Below are 19,256 nucleotides of genomic sequence, written 5' to 3'. Positions count from 1 at the left end.
CTGGGGCACATAAGACATTCTGCGGAGAGGAGATAGACAGGAAACACAGATGATCAATTAGTAGATCGTTTCAAAGAGCAGTAATGCTATGAACAAAACAAAACGGGTTCCTAAGAACAGAGAGCCGCTGGGGGTGGGAGGTAACGCTGAGTCGAGGTGTCAGTGAAAACATCGCAGAGCCTAGGGAGAGCCAGGGGTTCTGGGGGAACAGTGTTCCATGGAGAGGGAGCAGGTGGGGTCACTGTCCTGTGGTGGGAACAAGCTAGGGAAGTGAGCCAGGGGAGTGTGGTGAGAGGAGAGGACCACCTAGGCCAGCGGTTCTCAACCTTCCTAAGGCCGCGACCCTTTAATACCGTTCCTCATGTTGTGGTGACCCCCAACCATAAAATTATTTTCTTTTTCTTTTTTTAAATATATTTTATTGATTTTTTACAGAGAGGAAAGGGAGAGGATAGATAGCTAGAAACATCGATGAGAGAGATACATCGATCAGCTGCCTCCTGCACACCCCCCACTGGGGATGTGCCCGCAACCAAGGTACATGCCCTTGACCGGAATCGAACCTGGGACCTTTCAGTCCGCAGGCCGACGCTCTATCCACTGAGCCAAACCGGTTCTGGCTAAAATTATTTTCGTTGCTACTTCATAACTATAATTTTGCTACTGTTAATGAATTGTAATGTAAATATCTGTGTTTTCCAATGGTCTTAGGCTCTACAGCAGCGGTTCTCAACCTGTGGGGTCACCTAAGACCATCGGAAAACACAGATATTTACATTACGATTCATAACAGTAGCAAAATGACAGTTATGAAGTAGCAACGAAAATAATTTTATGGTTGGGGGTCACCACAACATGAGGAACTGTATTAAAGGGTGGCAGCATTAGAAAGGTTGAGAACCACTGGCCTAGGCCTTTTTAAAAACTGCAATGAGCCCTAACCAGTTTGGTTCAGTGGATAGAGCGTCAGCCTGCGGACTGAAGGGTCCCAGGTTCGATTCTGGTCAAGGGCATGCACCTTGGTTGTGGGCACATCCCCAGTGGGAGGTGTGCAGGAGGCATCTGATCGATGTTTCTCTCTCATCGATGTTTCTAGCTCTCTATCCCTCTCCCTTCCTCTCTGTAAAAAATCAATAAAATATATTTTTTTAAAAGTGCAATGAAGCCAAAACCGGTTTGGCTCAGTGGATGGAGCGTCGGCCCGCGGACTGAAGGGTCCCGGGTTCGATTCCGGTCAAGGGCATGTACATTAGTTGCGGGCACATCCCCAGTAGGAGGTGTGCAGGAGGCAGCTGATCGATGTTTCTCTCTCATCGATGTTTCTAGCTCTCTATCCCTCTCCCTTCCTCTCTGTAAAAAATCAATAAAATATATATATTTTTAAAGTGCAACGAAAAGACATTGGAAGCGATAACCAAAGGAGTGAGATGATTTGTCTTTTAAAAGATTGCTCTCACCCTGGCCAGTTTGCTCATGGTCAGAGCGTCAACTCCCTGTCAAGAGCATGTACCTCAGTTGCAGGCTTGATCCCCTTCCTGACGGTGCATGTGGGAGGCAAACAATCCATGTGTCTCTCTCACAACAATGTTTCTCTTTCTCTCTTTCTCCCTCCTCCCTCCCCTTCACTCTCTCTAAAAAAAATCAATGGAAAAAAATATCCTCAGGTGAGAATTAAGGAAGAAAAAAAAAAAGATCGCTCTGGCTGCAGCTCAGAGGGTGGCCAAGGGGGGCAGGGATGGAAGCCGGGAGACCCTGGCACAGGGAGAGAAGTGTGGGGGGCGGGGGACGGGGGAGGCTGAGGTGTGTAACCAGATTAGATGTGGAGATGGAGCAAGGAATCAGGATGAGCCACAGGGTTTACAACTGGGCTGGACGGTGGACTAGTTCCTGAATGGGGAAGACCCGAGAAGGCGGAATATATAGGGTGTACCGGTTAATAATGCGGATTTTTTTCAATAGATGGAGTTACACATATGTTGATATATATGCGATTTGATATGTATGCTATTTTGTTGTATTGACAGCAAGCTTCAAAACTTTGTATGTCAAATTTGCTGAAGGTGTTAACATCATAGGTATTTTTACGCTTAAAAATGTTGAATTTCGTGTCAAAAAAAGAGCATTTGCGGAAAGTTTTAATTCATTACTTTATTTTGAAGAAAAGTGCTGCTGAAAGTTATTGTATACTTTGGGAAGCTTATGGTGAACATGCTCCATCTCAAGATACTTGTGAACGCTGGTTTAAACGCTTTAAAAGTGATGATTTTGATGTGAAAGACAAAGAACGTCCAGGTCAACCGAAAAAGTTTGAAGACCAACAATTACAAGGGTTATTGGATAAAGATACGTGTCAAACTCAAAAACAACTTGCAGAAAGATTAAACGTTGCTCAGCAAACAATTTCCGATTGTTTACAAGCGATGGGAAAGATCTTAAAGGAAGGAAAATGGGTGCCACATCAACTGAATGAAAGACAAATGGAAAATCGAAAAGTCATCAGTAAAATGTTGCTTCAACGGCACGAAAGAAAGTCTTTTTTGCATCGAATTGTGACTGGTGATGAAAAGTGGATTTATTTTGAGAATCCCAAACGCACAAAATCATGGGTTGATCCAAGTCAACCATCAACATCAACTGCAAGGCCAAATCGCTTCGGAAAGAAGACAATGCTCTGCGTTTGGTGGGATCAGGAAGGTGTGGTGTGTTATGAGCTTCTAAAACCAGGTGAAACCATTAATACTGATTCCTACCGACAACAAATAATCACATTTTGATCCTAAAACAACCAGAATGTGCCAGAAGACACAGCAAAGTAATTTTGCTTCATGATGATGCACCATCACACACTTCAAAACCAGTTAAAGACACGTTAAAAGATCTTGCCTGGGAAGTATTAACCCACCCGCCGTATTCCCCAGACCTTGCTCCTTCAGATTACCACTTGTTCCGATCGATGGCACACGCACTTTCTGAGCAGCACTTCAAAACGTACAAAGAAGTGGAAAATTGGGTCTCTGAATGGTTTGCCTCAAAACAAGAAAAGTTCTATTGGGACGGTATCCACAAATTACCTGAAAGATGTGGGAAATGTGTAGCTAGCGATGGACATTACTCTGAATAAAGCACTTTTGATGTTTCTCTTGAAATTATTGTGTTTTCTTTGATTACAAAGTCCGCATTATTGACCGGTACAGCTGTATATTAGGTCCTGCTTGAGGCCTTGTTTTGAACTGACGTTTAGACTTCCGGGTGCAAAGATCAAACACCAGACCTGCCTGGCTGTGAGTTCTGAGGCAGGACCTGTTTGCCTTCAGCACCCTTTCATCCCCAGCCCCAGAACAAGGCCCGCCGGGCAATAGAGAGACGATGGGGACACTGTGTAGGTAGCTGATCAAGCACCTGTAACCCCACGTCCAAGCTTTCCCCCGCCCTCCAAAACAGAATAATAAGACATACTCTATGAAGGCAGCATTGGGCCACATTCACAGCATGACTAAAGCAGTGCTTCTCAAACGATGGTCCCTGATCAGCCAGCAGCAGCCTCACCTGGCAACTGTTAGAAATGCAAATTCCTAAGTCCCTCCCCATTGCTACTGGATCACAAACTCTGGGAGTGGAGGTTTAACCAGTGAGCTTCCTGGTGATTTTGAAGGCGGCTAATGTTTGAAGCTGCTGTTCCGTGGGGCCTAGACCTCGTTCTCCAGGTCAGGTAGGAGACATACCTGGGAAAATACTGGGCCCATCTGTCTGAATAGGACAGCGGCCCTCCTGGACGAACATCTGGCTGAGCTCAGGGTTTCTCCCCACCACAGCATCTTCACGCCTGTTCCTCGGCCACTGCAGTGCTGCCCAAGGCCAGCTGGTGGCGCCAGAGCCTTAGGCTCCACTCTGGCATCAGGAACTAGAGACCCCAGAGCTGCCCCCCTCCCCAGGGCCTTCTCCCCGCTGGGAGCCTCAGCTGCCAGGCCTGCCCACCGGCCCAGGCTCTGCAGGCTGGCCTTCACGGGCAGAGGAGCGCTGAGGTTGGCACACACAAGTGGGGACCACCCCCCTCCTCCTGGAGGTTAGGAAGGTGGGCTAGAGGACACCCCTTGGTCGGAGAGAAATGACGGGTGTCTAGTCTGTGGGACTTCGGGGTCAAGAGCCCAGGCAGGCGACTCCGGTCCAGTGGACTCTGGCCACACTCCCATTAACTCTCTGCCTACCCTGCCCAACCTCATGTGAGGTCTCAGGTGCCGCTTCCCTGCCCGTGGGTGGGGGCAGCCTGGAGGTACTCCATCCAGTGCCCAGACAGCTCAAGGGTTGGGGGTCCCAAGCAGGCTGGGAACAGGGCCCACAGCTGAGGGATGCTCGGATGGAGCTCTCTCTTACCAGCTGCCAGCTTCATGCCGCCTGGGTTGGGGGCTCTCTGGGCCGCTGTCCTGCTTTGTGGCCAGAGCAGCCCGCACCCCACTTCTGGTTCTGGTGCAGCTCAGCAGATAGGAGTCTAGGAGCCCCGCCTGGGCTCCCTCCCCCTCGGGTCCGAGCTCAGTTCCCAGAGGACCCAGGGCTGAGCACAGGCTTGCCCCCATCTGCTCCCCTGCCCGTCCTCTTCCCTATTTGAGGGGAGACCAGAGCCCCCAGTCCTGCTGGAGTCACCCTGTCCACTCCGGCTTAGACCTAGCATACCTTGGCCTCTGCTCCAGAATCTGCCTCCGCGCCCTCATCTCCTAGTCCCACCCAACACCCACACCCACTCAAAGGACTCCCTCCTGGCCAGGCCTTCCGCTCCCAGGCCCGAGATGAGGAGCTGTCCTCGGAGGCTGCCTCCGTCCTCAGGAGGCTGGGGCCAGGCCAGCTGTTTCCCCGGGCAGCCAGCTGTTTTGCCCATCAGGAAGCAGCCCTGGCTCCGGCTAAAACCGTTGCTGCAGCGTGGCAGCCTGGCTGGGCCAGGGCCTGGAGCTGTTAACTCCTCTGGGCCCAGGCATCCCCCTCCCCGCCCGGCCCATCCCTCTGGCCGCCCCTGACCCCCGGCCTGCAGGAGTATCCAGTCACATGACTTCTAGAGACCCCAAGAAAACCAAGCATTGCTATCCCCACCCCCATCAACAACTGCCAACTCCCCGCACCCCCTCAACAGAGCCTCGTCCTCAGGCGACCCCAGGTGAGAGGAAGGTTCAAAAGGATAAATGTTACCCCATTTGGAACAATAGTAATAACAGCTACCATTAAGTGACTGCTGTGTGCCAGGCACGGTGCTAAGGATTTAAATGTATCATCTGATTTAAATTTCACAAAAACCCTGAGGAGTAGGGAATATCTCCATATTAAGGATGAGGAAGCAGAAGTGTGGGACTCTCAGTTAGCCAAGCCCACACAGAGTTGGGGTTTGAAGCGGGGCTGCCTGCCTCTCTCTGGCTGACCCTGGTGGCTACAGTATCCCTGTTGGTGTTGCTATTTAAGTTTCCCCAAGCTCCTCACCCCAGACTATTTTTCCCTGGCCTGGGTCTCAGTAGCACCATCTGTGAAATGGGAACATGGAGGGATGGAATGGACACCATCAGCAGCTCCCACAGGCTGAATCTGCAGCTTTGCCAGGCTCTGCCTTCAACACCTTCCAAGTATTTATTAGCAGATCATTCCTCTCGGCGGCGGCGGTCAGCCTGGGCTAGGATCCCGGCTCTGTTGCTTCCTGGCAGCCTGACTTTGGGCAAGAGACTTTACCTCTCAGAGCCTCGGTGTCCAAAGCTGGAAAACAGATATAAGAACCAAGAACCATACCTACTGCATCCTCAGTTTTGTTGTGAAAAGAATGAGATAACGCGGAGAAAGTGGGTGGGAATGTTAACCCCTTACTATTACGTCCATTAACCACACTCGGCAAGGACAGAGTGGCGCACCCACCACTGAGCCCAGCCCGGAGCGGGCATATAGGAGGGCTGTGATTACCTGGTGAATGAATGAGTCCTGGTACAATGGTACCTACATGGGACAGACTTGCCCAAGAGCATAGTGACCAGGTGGACGTGTGGGGATCCCAAGGCGCCCTGCTCTTAACTCCTGCACCCCCATGGCCTTCCTTCCTGCACCCCCTTAACTCCTGCACCCCCATGGCCTTCCTTCCTGCACCCCCTTAACTCCTGCACCCCCATGGCCTTCCTTCCTGCACCCCCTTAACTCCTGCACCCCCACGGCCTTCCTTCCTGAGGCTGGACCCTGGCCTGGGGGAAAGGGAGGAGGGAACTGGGACAAACCCAGGACGCAGACAGCCCAGAAGGTGACTGGCCGTGGGTGGGTGGGATCTCAGGGTCTGGGAATGACCCCTCAGGATGCAGTGACCCGTGCTCCCCTCCTTTGTCCCCTCCCCCTGCCCACCATGGGTCAGCTCCCTGGTCCCAGCCTAGACATCTGGAACTGGGGCAGACAAAGGGCTGCAGGGAGGGACAATAACCTTCTGTCCATTTTCAGATGCCGGGGCCGGGTCTGGCCAGGGCTGGGGGCCGGAGCCCCGGCGAGGCGGTGCCAGGCCCCCCGTGGGCAGCGGACAATGTTGGCAGTGATGGAGAGGAGGCATTTCAAAGCGTTTTGTTCCCGCTGACCCCCTCCTCGCCACATCTCGACCTAGCTCAGGGTGAGGCCCCAGCCCCACCCCCAGCCACCCAGGCCCCTGCTCCGGGGCGGCTTGGGGACTGGCCACATTCTTGACCTCAGGGGAAAAGTTTAGACTCTTTGCGCCCTGGGCAACAATAACAGTGTCACAGACCTGATTTAGGAGCGGCACTTACCATCACAAAGCCACACACAAAGAGCCAGGGCTGAGAAGGCAGCCGGGGCTCCGAGCCCACTGCTCCGAGCTCCGCTCGCTCTCTCGCTGCTCTCCCGGGCAGGGCTCTGCCCGGTGGATGGGTGCCAAGGCCTGACCCTGGGCACACCAGAGGAGGACTAGAGGTGGGAAAGGAGCGAAGGAGCAGAGATGGGGATCCAAGTGGGAATTGGGGGAGCGGGGGAGAGCTGCTTCCTGCTCCACCACCAATTTGCAAGTTCCCCGTTCTGGACCTCAGTTTCCCTATCGGTAACAAGGAAGCTAAACGATCAGGCCCAAAGCTGCAGGCTCTGACCTTGCAGGCAGAAGTGGGTCGATGCTGATGGTGGAGATGGATGATGGAGATGAGTATTCACTGCTTCATCCTGAGCATGTCACAGGCACCAGGCACTCATCACTGACCCTTTTCCGGCCCTCATCCTTTTTACACTTCGATGGAGACCACTCACATGGCATCTCCCCCCTCTCACTCTCCCACAGGAAGAGGGGAACGATGACCTGTCCATGGCAAATGACGGGCAGAAGCAACGCCAAGAGCCAGCCTCACACTCAGGCGAGAAAGAACCCTGTGCCTCCTCCTCGCGGTTGCCGCGCTCTACACGTTCAGAGAAATTCTCCAGGAACAAGCTAGATAGCAATGACTCCTGGCAGTGCAGTCTTCTCTTTCCTTCTTCTTTTTTGTTAATCCTCACCCGAGGACTTTTTTTTCCCCCATTGATTTTTAGAGAGCGAGAGGGAGGGGGAGAGACACAGAGAGAGAAACATCGACTGGTTGCCTCCTGGACGTGCCCCAACCAGGGCCAGGGTAAACATATAAATAGGAAAGACTTCCACCATACTGGGCCCCAGAATTTGAGAAGCAAGATTTCCTTTGGGCCCGCTAGTGCTAGCGAAATGAAAAGGACTCCAAATAAATGTGGCTTATCGATTAAGGCGTCTTTTGATTTACAGTATCACGCACGTGCCCTTGACCAGAATCGAACCAGGGACCCTTCAGTCCTCAGGCTGACTCCCTATCCGCTGAGCAAACCAGCTAGGGCAGTAGAGTCTTCTTATCCCCCCCCCCCTTTTTTTTTTTTAAATATATTTTATTGGTATTTTACAGAGAGGAAAGGAGAGGGATAGAAAGCTAGAAACATCGATCAGCTGCCTCCTGCACACCTCCCACTGGGGATGTGCCCGCAACCAAGGCACATGCCCTTGACCGGAATCGAACCCGGGACCCTTCAGTCCGCAGGCCGACGCTCTATCCACTGAGCCAAACCGGTTTCGGCTTCTTATCCCCTTTTAACAATCAATCCTCATCAACCTCACAAAGCTGGTGTATCATTAACCCCCGTTCACAGTTGGTCGCTGAGGCTCAGAGAAGCTGAGTCACTTCCCAGGCGCACACAGCTGGAGGGTGTGGAGCCCAGCACGGGCCAGGCTGGTTCGCTTCAGTGGGGAGGAGCGAGAGGTGAGGAGGCAGCTGGACGCTGCTGAGTTCTGGGTGGGAGGGCCTCTTCCCCCAGCCAGAAGGCTATGAATACATAAATGTCTGATTACCCCCAGGGGGAATCCACCCTTGGAGCAGGTGCCTTTAAAGACGAGATTGATTCTTTGTGAGCAGAGGTGGGCCTGCCAGACACCCAGATGCAGGGGACGGACGGGGCACAATGACCTCTAGTGGAGACCTCTCAGGCATCAGAGCCAGGGTAGACAGCATTTAAGGACTCCGGCTCTGGGCTCGAAAGCCAATTCGATTTTTCTGGGGAGTGTGTCCTGAACAAGTTATCTCAACATTCTGTGCCTGTTTTCCGATCTGTACGACTGACCCCACCTTGTAGGGGGTGGTGACCATCAGCGAGGCACCTGGAAGGCCTTAGAACAGCACCGGCCTCCGTGAGGGTGGCCCGGTTTATTGGGCAAGGCCCTCCCAGCCGGTCCCACGGCCAGGACACCTCAAGGTGGGCACAGGGGACGCTGTGCAGACAGTCAGCTGTTGACCTTGCTTTCCAGGAAGGGCTGGGCTTTGATTACAGCAGGAGGGACTATGGTTAGACGCTGAGGGCAGAGGGGGCCTGTTCTTTGGGATCCATAGGCAGAGGCCACCCGTGGCTTCTCGTGGCTTCCCTGGGGCCTGAGCAGGAATGCTCGCCCTGCACATGGGCCTGGAGGGAGGACAGACAGAGAAGGAGGCCCTGGGAGGTGCTGTCCAGAGCCTGCCCGGCCCTCAAATCCAGAGGGACCAAGCTGTACGCGCAGAGGCAAGGAGCAGGGGCCAAGCACGGCATCCACTGCACACACTGTGCTGCCCTCGGGGTCTTAAGGGGGCCTGGTGGGTTCAAGTCCCAGCTCTGCCAACGGGCTGGGTCACCCAGGAAGAGAGGCTAACCCCCTTGACTTCACTCCAGAAGTCTTTTAGAATCTAAAGTGCTCAAAGGGACCATCACGGGACTCTCTGGGGTTCTACAAGTCTAGTCTGAAGGTTGGCTTGGAATCCAGAGTCCTGCTCTCCAGACTCCAGTCCCTCCTGCCTCCCCTCACCCCAATTTTACCTCCAGCTTCTCGAACCATCTCTTTGGCTCCCTCATCAAACTGCAAGAATCACATGTACCCCAGACAGACTGCAAGACAGTCCAGTGGAAAATATCCCAGATTCTCTGGGACTCAAAGAGGGTGCGGGGGTCCCTGGGAGCCCCAATAAGGACAGCCTCCCCTCCCTCACTGCCTGCCTGTGGGGCCAGTGTAGCACTCACCTGCGCAGAGCACCTTGGGGTCCCCCTTGTCCCGGGGAGGTGGATGGCACTGCTGGACCCGTCTCTGGCACAAGGTGACTTCCCCATCTAGTTCCTGCTGCTAAGAAGGCCCTCAGGTGCCAGACAGCCCTTCCTGGGCACAGACTTTCCTGGCATCTGGTGGGCAAGAAGGCTGGGGGTGGAGCAGAGGGGCAGGGAACGGGCGAAGGTGTCTCTTACAGAACTTGTCCCCAGCCCTTAAACCCACTCCCTTTCTGGACACTGTGGGGCAACAGTCCAGGAAGCCATGGGCCCTCAGGGCCCAGGAGAGGGGTGACCCAGGAAGGCTGAGATGCGCCAGGCCTCTGTCCCAGCCTGTCCCCCCCACCCCACCCCCACCCCCCACCCCGCCCCAACAGGCCAGCGTGGCCCAGGCTGCGGTGTTTGCTTTTCCTGTCTCCACACTGACTCCATTCAGAGCAGCCTTTCTCCACCCCCAGCCTGTGGCCAGTGAGCCAGGGCACCAGGGAGAGAGATCACCACCCCCACCCTCCCCCCTTCACAACCCCTCCCCTAGCTTCAAGGGCTTCCTAGTTTTTGTTTGTGTGTTTGTTTGTTCTGGGGGTACACAGAAGTAGGAGGACCGGGACAGAGGGGGCCCACCCCAGAGGAGAAGCGGGAAAGAGGGAAACCAAATGGAGAAGGGGGTGGTGGGGGAAGAGGAGCATGAGGTGAGGGGGGAGGAGACAGGGGATGTAGAAGGGGCTGGTGGAGACAGGCCTCCTAATGGAGAAGGCTCCAGGTAGAGGCGGGCAGGGCAGCCGGGGCACTGAATGGAGAGCCACGGGGCAGAGGCTGGCACAGGAGGCAGGGAGCGCCTTTCCAGGCTGACCTGGGCCCCAGCCTGGCTCTGCGCCGTCAAAGCAGGCAGGGCCTGAGGTGGACCCTGAGGCGGGGGCTGCTGGCTCCCCTCTGAAAACCAGCCTCCTCCTCCTTGTCCCTCACAGGGTCCAGGCAGGGCTGTGACCTGGTCTGGGGCCAGGGGGGAGGCGGGTGAAACGTTTCCCCGAGTCAGAAGGCCACGGGGGAGGCATCTCAAGGGGTCCTGCTCTTTGCTCTCTCTGACTGTCAGGTTGGTACATAAAGGGGGTAGAAAGGTCAGATGCGGCCTTTCAGGCCCGTGGGAAAAACTCTGCCCATTTCCCTAATCCATATTTATTGGGGTGAGACACTGGGGGGGGAGGAAGCCCCCGCCCCCGCCCGCCAGCCCAGCCAGGCCAGGTTAGCACTAAGAACAGGCTCCATGTCACCCAAATCCTACTCTTTGTCTCCAGATTGGCTCCAGAGTCCTCCCCCTTCCCTCCTCCCCTTTGCTCCCCCCACCCTCCTTTGGGGTTGCCAAGCAACTGTGGAAGGGTAGCTGAAATATTTTCTTTATTACAAGCAAAAGCAAGACAGCATCGTGGCCCCAGGAGGAGAGCAGGGTGGGGGCTGGGGAGAGGGCACCCTGTGCTCGGGGGAACCTGATGCCTCAGGGTGCCCGGGCACGGGCAGTGTGAGGACAGGGCCTCCAGGCCCAGGGAAGGCAGGAGATGGGACAGAGTGGTGATGGTGATGGGAGGGGGGGGGCACGGACACTGACCGTCTGCCTAATGCTGAAAGGAAAAGCAGTGCCAGGAGACCAGGCCCAGGCCCTCACCTGTCACCCACCTGCTGTGCATTCTGGGCCACGTCCCTCCCCTCCTCTGGGCCCGGTTTCCTCCTGGATCAAACGGGGAGCAAGGCGTGTATTATCTCATTTAATGTTCACACGAACCCCGGGAGGCATTTCTTTTTCCCATTTCACAGTTAGAAAGCCGAGTCTGGGAGACGTGAAGTAATGGGTCCAGCAGGTAAGTGGCAGAGGTGAGAGCCTTGAACCTGAACTCTCTTTTTTTTTTAATGTATTTTTATTGATTTCAGAGAGGAAGGGAGAGGGAGTGAGATAGAAACATCAACGATAAGAGAGAACTATTGATTGGCTGCCTCCTGCACGCCCCCCACTAGGGATTGAGCCCACACACTGGGCATGTGCCCTGACTGGAATCGAACCCGGGACCCTCCAGTCCACAGGCTGACGCTCTGTCCACTGAGTCAAACCAGTCAGGGCAAGAACTCTTTTTTTTTAAATATCGGCTTTACTGAAATGTAATTCACATACCATACAATTTACCCATTTAAAATGGACAATTTAAGCCCTAGCGGGTTTGGCTCAGTGGACAGAGCGTCAGACGCCCATGGGTCCCGGGTTCGATTCCAGTCAAGGGCATGTACATTTGTTGCAGGCTGGATCCCCAGCCCGGGGTCAGGAATTGATGTGTCCCTCTCACATCGCTATTTCTCTCTATCTCCCTCCCTCCCTTACACTCTCTCTAAAAATCAATGAAAACATATCCTCAGGTGAGGATTAACAACAACAAAAAATGGAGCTAAAATAAAGACATTTACAAATAAAATGGGCAATCTAATGGTTTTTAGTGTATTAGTATTCACAGAGTTGTGCGACCATTGCCACAATCAGTTTTAGGACATTTTTCATCACCCCCCGAAGAAAGCCTGTACTCATTAGCCTTCACTCATTTCTCCCACTTGCCCTCCCTCCAGCCCCTGGCAACCACTAATCTGCTTTCTGTCTCTATAGATTTTCCTCTTCTGGATGTTTCCACAAACGGGACCAGACAAAATGTCTGAGTCCCAACTCCTAACTTCCCGTGGTTCCGACCTCACTGGGTGCTGGGGTAACCTAGTGAGGTGTCAGCTGGTGGCCTGGTTAAGGACGAGGGCTTTGCTGTCTAAGCCCTGGGCGTCACTCAGTAGCTCTGTTCCTCTCTGAGCCTCAGGTCCCTGGTCTGCAGAATCAGGAGGATGCAGGCATTTCTCACCAAGCTGTAGTGATCCATCCAAGTGCTAGCCCTTGCCCAGTGCCTACCAGGGGTCCTCAAACTTTTTAAACAGGGGGCCAGTTCACTGTCCCTCAGACCGTTGGAGGGCCGGACTATAGTTTAAAAAAAAAACTATGAACAAATTCCTATGCACACTGCGGGCCAGGGATGAGTTGGCCTCTAAGCAGGACAGGCAGCGGCAGCCGGCAGGCCGGATAAATGTCCTCGGCGGGCCGCATGTGGCCCGCGGGCCGTAGTTTGAGGACGCCTGGAGACGGTATTGTTAACTGGGTCACAGTGCTCCACGTAGCTGCCTGTCTGCTTGTCTCTGCGCCCAGGCACTTGATAAAAGTTAGCCCCTTCTAAGGGTCAGGCATTGTTCTCGCTGCTGGGGATACAGCAATGGACGGGACGAGATCCCTGTCCACGCAGGGCTGACATTCTGGTGGAGAGACAAGTATGTCAGCCGGTCAGAGGCTTTCGGGGAGTGATGCGTGCAATGGAGACAATAGCACAGCATCAAGGGATGAAGCCGCCCAGGTGGGTGGGGGTGGCTGCTTCAGTTTGAAAGCTGCCCGCCCCTGCCTCACCTATCTCATGGAGAGGACCATCTTTTTTTTTTTTTTTTTAAATATATTTTATTGATATTTTACAGAGAGGAAGGGAGAAGGATAGAGAGCTAGAAACATCGATGAGAGAGAAACATCGATCAGCTGCCTCCTGCACACTCCCCACTGGGGATGTGCCCGCAACCGAGTTATGTGCCCTTGACCGGAATCGAACCCGGGTCCCTTCAGTCCGCAGGCCGATGCTCCATCCACTGAGCCAAACCGGTTTCGGCAAGAGAGGACCATCTTTATACACTGAAACACGTGTTGCAGGGCAGAGGGTTCTTAGGATCCCCTCTGCGTGAAGACAATGGCCTGGCTTTGTCATCTCCTGAGACTGGGGACGTGTCAGATTGTCCATTCACCTCTGAAGGCAGGCCATGCAGCTGGCCACCATGTAAGAGCACTGGCTACTCTTAGAGAACTTAGTACCACTGGGCGACTGGAGCCCGGGGCAGGCAGGCCTGGCCTGAGTGGTGGCAGAGTCTTTCTGCTACCACAGCTGTGTGTGTGTGGATAAGGATACAATTTGACTGCCGGCTTCAGCGAACCCGGATTGATGGGAACATTTGGGACAGGGCTCCGGGGTTGGAAATACCTGGCACGGTCTGACCGACCTGTGGCCACAGCTGCTCCCTGGGCACCTGCCTGCCGTGCTTTGGGCCCTGGGCCTGCCTTTGGAGCACAGAATTGAAGCTACAGCAAGAAGGAAGTCCCCTTTTCACCCCTCCAACGAGCCCTACCCACAGCAATGCCTCTAGTTCCACACCTAGAACCTCAGCTGATTGGCTGCATTCATGCACCCAGCAATTCTTTATTCATTCATCTTTCACTCAGGTTTCTCTACGTCTGTTTTTTTTCATCTATCCGTCTGTCTGTCCATCCACCCATTCACTTAGTTATTACTCCATAAGGCATTCATTCATTCATTTGTGCTGGGCACCGTGTTTGGTCAAATGCCAGCTCTAGGGGGCTGGGTGGAGGGAGGCACAGAGGGGAGAATGGGGGACATCTGTAATACCTTCAACAATAATAATAATAAATAAATAAGCCAGGTCTGGGAGGAAGAACATGCTTCACGGGCAGTGTGGACAACGCTGCTACCTTCTTCCTGAGACTTGGTGTGAGGAAGGGATAGTGGAGAGAGCAGAGCATGCATGAGTCTGAACGGGTATCTGCGTGTGTGTGCGTGGGCGTGTAGATGACACAACTTTACTGCAAGCCAACGCAAGGTGTGTTTGGATCCTCCTAATACCACAACCGTCTCTAGGGAGGCAGGACCGGCATAATGGCCCCATTGCACAGAGGCGGTAACTAAGGTTCAGTCTATTGGAGTCCACCTGCCCTGGAAGCCCAAGGCAATGCTGCCTCTTCCAGAAGTTTTCCCACGGTGCGCCTGTTGGAACAGATCGCTGACCTTCTGTAATCCCAGAGGACTATGCTAACACTTCAGTTATAGTGTTTTCCTGTGGCTCTGCTTCTTTTAAGTTTTTTTTTTTATTAATTTTATTGATATTTTACAGATAGGAAGGGAGAGGGATAGAGAGCTAGAAACATCGATGAGAGAGAAACATCAATCAGCTGCCTCCTGCACACCTCGCACTGGGGATGTGCCCACAACCAAGGTTCATGCCCTTAACCGGAATCGAACCCGGGACCCTTGAGTCCGCAGGCCGATGCTCTATCCACTGAGCCAAACCGGTTTCGGCTGGCTCTGCTTCTTTCATTGGCACTGGCTGTGTATTTGTGTGTCTGCTTGCCCAAGGGATGGATACTTCTAGAGAGGCAATATCAGACTCGTCATCTTTCCTTTCCCCCTCCCTCTCCCCTCAGCCTCCAACATACACACAATGCACCTCAGGTGCTCACTAAATGTTACTCATGGCCAAGTGGCCTGCCTAAGGCCACCAGGACTGTTAAGAATAGTTTTGGCCCTAGCCGGTTTGGCTCAATGGATAAGAGTGTTGGCCTGTGAACTGAAGAGTCCTGGGTTTGATTCCAGTAAAGGGCATGTACCGTGGCTGCAGGCTTGATCCCTGGCCTGGGTCAGGACATGTGCAGGAGGCAACCAATCGATGTGTCTCACTCACATTGATGTTTCTCTCTCTGTCTGTCTCTCCCCCTCCCATCCATTCTCTCTAAAAATCAATGGGAAAATATCCTCAGGTGAAGATTAACAAAAGAACAGCTTTGAACCCTGCTCTGCCATCACTTAAACCCAGGCCACCATCAGCTCTCACCTGCAAACCAGTCGTCCCCATTTTTAAGACTCCTATAGTCCAGCTTGCCCAACCCCCCTCGCCAATTCTTTATACATTATCCCTAGCAAACCTTTAAAAATGTAAATCTGGCCCCACCAGCATGGCTCAGTGGCTGAGTGTCAACTTATGAACCAGATCACGGTTCGATCCCTGGTCAGGGCACATGCCTGGGTTGTGGGCTCAATCCCTAGGAGGGGGCTTGCAGGAGGCAGCTGATCAATGTTTCTCTCTCTCTCTCCCTCTCCCTTCCTCTCTCTGAAATAAATAAAAACATTTTTTTTTTAATGTGAATCTGAACTTGGCAGACCCTTTAGGATCCCCACTGGGTTAGGAGAAAATCACCAAGTGTCCTATAGGGTCAGGCAGGGTCACTCTAGCATTACTGAAACTTCCTCTTCCTCTCTGTGCCCTAGCCCCGCCAGATTTTTCTTTCCCAGAACTCACCAAGTTCTTTTTTGCTCATTAGCTCTTGGGGCTGTTCCCTCAGCCTAGAACAGTGCCAGTGTCAGCGCCCCGCCCACTGTCACCTAACTCCCCACTTCTCAGGGTGGCTCCCCCCACCTCGTGTCCTGCCTCCCCTGTGCATCTCCTTTTGGGGACCTCTGCTGAGTCCCCCACTACTAGCACACAGTAGGTATTCTATACGTATTTGTTCAATAACTAGCAATAGGACCCCTCTTGTTTCCGAGGGTGAGAGTGAGTGAATGAGCCCTTTTCTGCCCAGGACTGATGGCTTTAAAGAGCCCTGACACTCCCCGGAGGCTGAGGAGCCCTCCTTCTGGGATGCAGCTGACCAACAGGGCCTGGGGCTTCCCCACTCATGCAGAGACCACCCTGGCCACTCCGACAAGGTGTGGTGCTGCCAGGCCAGGGCAAGACTAATTTATAAGGAGACACTGGGCGTTCTCCTGGGTCTGGAGCTCCTCCGCCCCCCGTTTTCCTTTTCTTTTTTGGGGTGGCATGGGTTCTGGAGTTTTGAGTATGAATTTACATTAGTCCCCTCTGTATCTGTGGAGTAAAGGCTGGCAAACTGTAGTGTGCAGCGGGTTCCAGAGACCTGGGTTCCAACTCTGCCTCCATCATCACCTGCCAGTTGCGTGGACTAGGAACTTAACTGCCACCAATCTCCGTTTCTTCATCTGCAAAATGGGACTGATAATGGTACCCACTTCCCAGAGCTGTGGGACTCAGCAGGCTACCACTGCCTTCAAGCACACTGCCTAAAGCATCGAGGGCATTGTTATTATCAGCCGACGGACAGATCCCCAGGTGAGGACCCGGTTAGCAGGGCGCCCTCTCTAAAAGCCCTCACTTCAAGAGTTACTCCCCAGAAGCCATATGTCTTCCACTTTTGTAATAAACTTCCAGAGGTTTGTGTGGTTCATTTTTAAGTCACCAATGGATATTCAATGACTGATTGAAGGGAGGGCACCATACTAGGCTCTGGGGGCGCAAAGATCAATAGGACCCACTTCCTGTCTCGGTGAGAATAGACACACCGATAATGACAACTCAGCGGGGGCACGTGTTGAGGCGGCCCACAGACTGTGAGGAAAGAGGATTGTAGGGCAGGGGTGCTTTGGGGTCTTGGGGAACCCTGGGGTGGATGGAGGGCAGGAGGTATGGAAAGGATGGCCACACACTCCCCTTCAGGGCGTGAATTCCCCGGGAAAGCGAGGCTGAGCTCTGCGGAAGACTAACTGGGTATGTATCCCTAGTAGACTGAGAGCCGTCTCCTGGCAGAGATGGGGTGAAGAGCGCCTCTGAGCCAGACACAGCCCCTGCCTCCTGGACGGACGGGTGGGTTGTCCAGTGGAAGAGACAGGACAGCAATGCTAGATTCCACGCCCCTCTTCCTCCCCTGCTCCATCCCCCCAACCCCCTCTGCGAGAGCTGAGGTACCTAGGAGCCTGCAGGAGGTGTCTTGGGAATCAAGCCTGGGTCCCTGCAGTCTGCGATTCCTAGTGGGGGTGTGGTCACTGGAGATGGCATCTTCAGCCTGGGGGTCGGGGCTGCATCCCCTCCCTTATGCTTCAGCAGAGCCTTTTAAGGGGGTGATCCTCTGACCTCCAGACTGTTCCCCCTCACCTCACCCTCCAGCTAGAAGCCCTTGGGGCAGGAGCTTAAGGAAGGAGGGCTCCAGAGGCCTCAGTTTAGATGCAGATAGGAGGCCAGGGTTGGTTGGGCATTGAGACTCTAGGGTCCCCTGGGCAGGCGAGGAAAGCTCAGTCAAGGCCAGGAGCCTGAGTCAGGTCCATGGGAGTGCAGGGCAGAGATGCGGGTGCCTAGCCCAGGAGGAGGGAGGGGGGCGGTGGGCAAAGGGTTCAGCGGAGGGAGCAGGCGGGGCACTGAGAGTCTAGGACACAGGGTGGGGGTGGGAGGGCGAGGGGTCCGGCCAGCGCAGGGGGGGCGCCCCGGGGAGGGGCACGCTATGTCTTTAAGAGCTGCCTGAGCGCAGGTTGCAGCTGCCTGGCCAGCCCGAGAGACAGCGGAGATTCATTACCCGCCGACACAATGACCATTGATGGCCCCGTGGCGTTATTCAAATCCAGTACCAATTGCAGCCGAGCCCCTTTCTCCGCGCCAGGCCCGTATTGTTGGAGCGGCCCACTAAAAGCCCGCCCCGGCCCCGAGCCGCCAGAGGCGCCCGCTCGGGTTCAGCCCTGCGCCTCGCCAGCCCGCCGGCTCCCAGCCCGGCTCACCGGGCAAGACAGGTGACCCGGCGGTGCATTCCAGCGCTCCCTGCCGCCACCGGCGCCCCGGCCGCGACTCAGCCACAGGGAAGCGGAGAGCACCCAAGCCGGTGCGTGCGCGGGGATGGCGGGGGCGGGGGCCCCACGAGTCCAGCAGTCCGACCCCGGCTCGGAAACGCCACCCGGCCTCGGCCCCCGCTCCCGCTCCCCGGATTCCTGGCGATCCCGGGAAGCCCAGGCTGGGGGCGGGGAGAGGGGAGTCGGGGTTCCCCGGGCCTGACGGAGGAGATTCCCCTAACCTGGGGCAGCGCAGAGACCCAACATGGGCCACTCTAGGGACCCCGGGCCGCGATCGAAGGAGACACACGCCTGGGGCGATGGGGATGCCCCACGCAGGGTCGGGATCCGCGTGTTTGCTGTCCACCTTACCGCGGCATGGGCCGAGACCGCCGAGCGTCTGCGAGGTAGTTGGACGCGCAGCGCCGGAGACCTCCTGGTCTGTTCCTCGTTAAGGAGCGAAGCGGAGCCCCGCCGGAGACCGGGGCTCTGAACTCAGGGGCTTCGCCACTGATTGTCCAAACGCAATTCTTGTACGAGTCTGCGGCCAACCGAGAATTGTGGCTGGACATCTGTGGCTGAGCTCCGGGCGCAACAGGGGCGGGAGCCGCAGGGACCGAGCTCGTGAGGGCGAGACCCTCGCTCGAGCGGCGGCTGGCTGGCCCCAGCGCCGGGATCGCGGCCGCCCAGCCGCCAAGGAGGGATGCCGGTTCCTGCTGCCAGCGCCGCCATCCTCATCCTTGTCGTCCTCCTTCTCCTCTGCGGGTGACCAGTCCTGGCTGAGGGGGTCCTCCAGTCGATCGCGTCGTTTCCCCTTTTTCAAATTCCGGCCGGAATGAAGCTGGCACGCGGCAGTGGGACGAATGTGGTCCCGGGAGCCCGCTGTTGGCGGGCCAGCCGCAGGAAGTCGGAGCGAAAGATGCCGATGCCGGCAGAATGCACTGACTCGTTTTGAATTGGTTCTCATCGATCCCCCACCAATATCCCAATACAAAAAAAGTCTCAACCGACCCCTAAATTCCCAATAAACCGACCCCTCCCGCCAGGCCCTCCAGAGGGATGGATGGGCTGAGCCTGCTCCAGCCGCTGCCAGAGTCGAAGTGTGGGGAGTGATGCGCCCCAGCCCGGCAATTGCATGGGCTTTGGAAACCGAACTTGGGTAAACGAATCCTTTTCATTAAAGACAAATCTTCGGAG

The 19,256-nt window shown here is 54.8% G+C and overlaps 2 protein-coding genes across 4 annotated transcripts in view; both read right to left on the bottom strand.

The window, feature by feature from the left end:
- The window catches only part of CERCAM (cerebral endothelial cell adhesion molecule), a gene marked incomplete at its 5' end in the record, with an annotated part of 33,958 nt that extends 14,708 nt beyond the window's left edge, over positions 1-19,250 (bottom strand). Inside the window, one exon of one of the 3 annotated variants that reach the window (XM_080670955.1) lies at positions 18,432-19,250. Of the gene's footprint in view, positions 1-4,371; positions 4,620-9,540; positions 9,882-18,431 lie in introns of those variants that run through there. The other 2 variants (XM_080670954.1, XM_080670956.1) reach the window with 2 other exon arrangements.
- The window catches only part of URM1 (ubiquitin related modifier 1), a gene marked incomplete at its 3' end in the record, with an annotated part of 40,247 nt that overhangs the window by 2,936 nt on the left and 18,055 nt on the right, over positions 1-19,256 (bottom strand). The gene's annotated exons all lie outside the window — the stretch shown is intronic.

The sequence above is a fragment of the Plecotus auritus genome, assembly GCF_963455305.1.
Source record: "Plecotus auritus genome assembly, chromosome: 5".
Lineage (NCBI taxonomy): Eukaryota > Metazoa > Chordata > Mammalia > Chiroptera > Vespertilionidae > Plecotus > Plecotus auritus.
The sequence above is the reverse complement of the archived record's forward strand: the minus strand, read 5'-3'. Positions and strand labels throughout refer to the sequence as shown.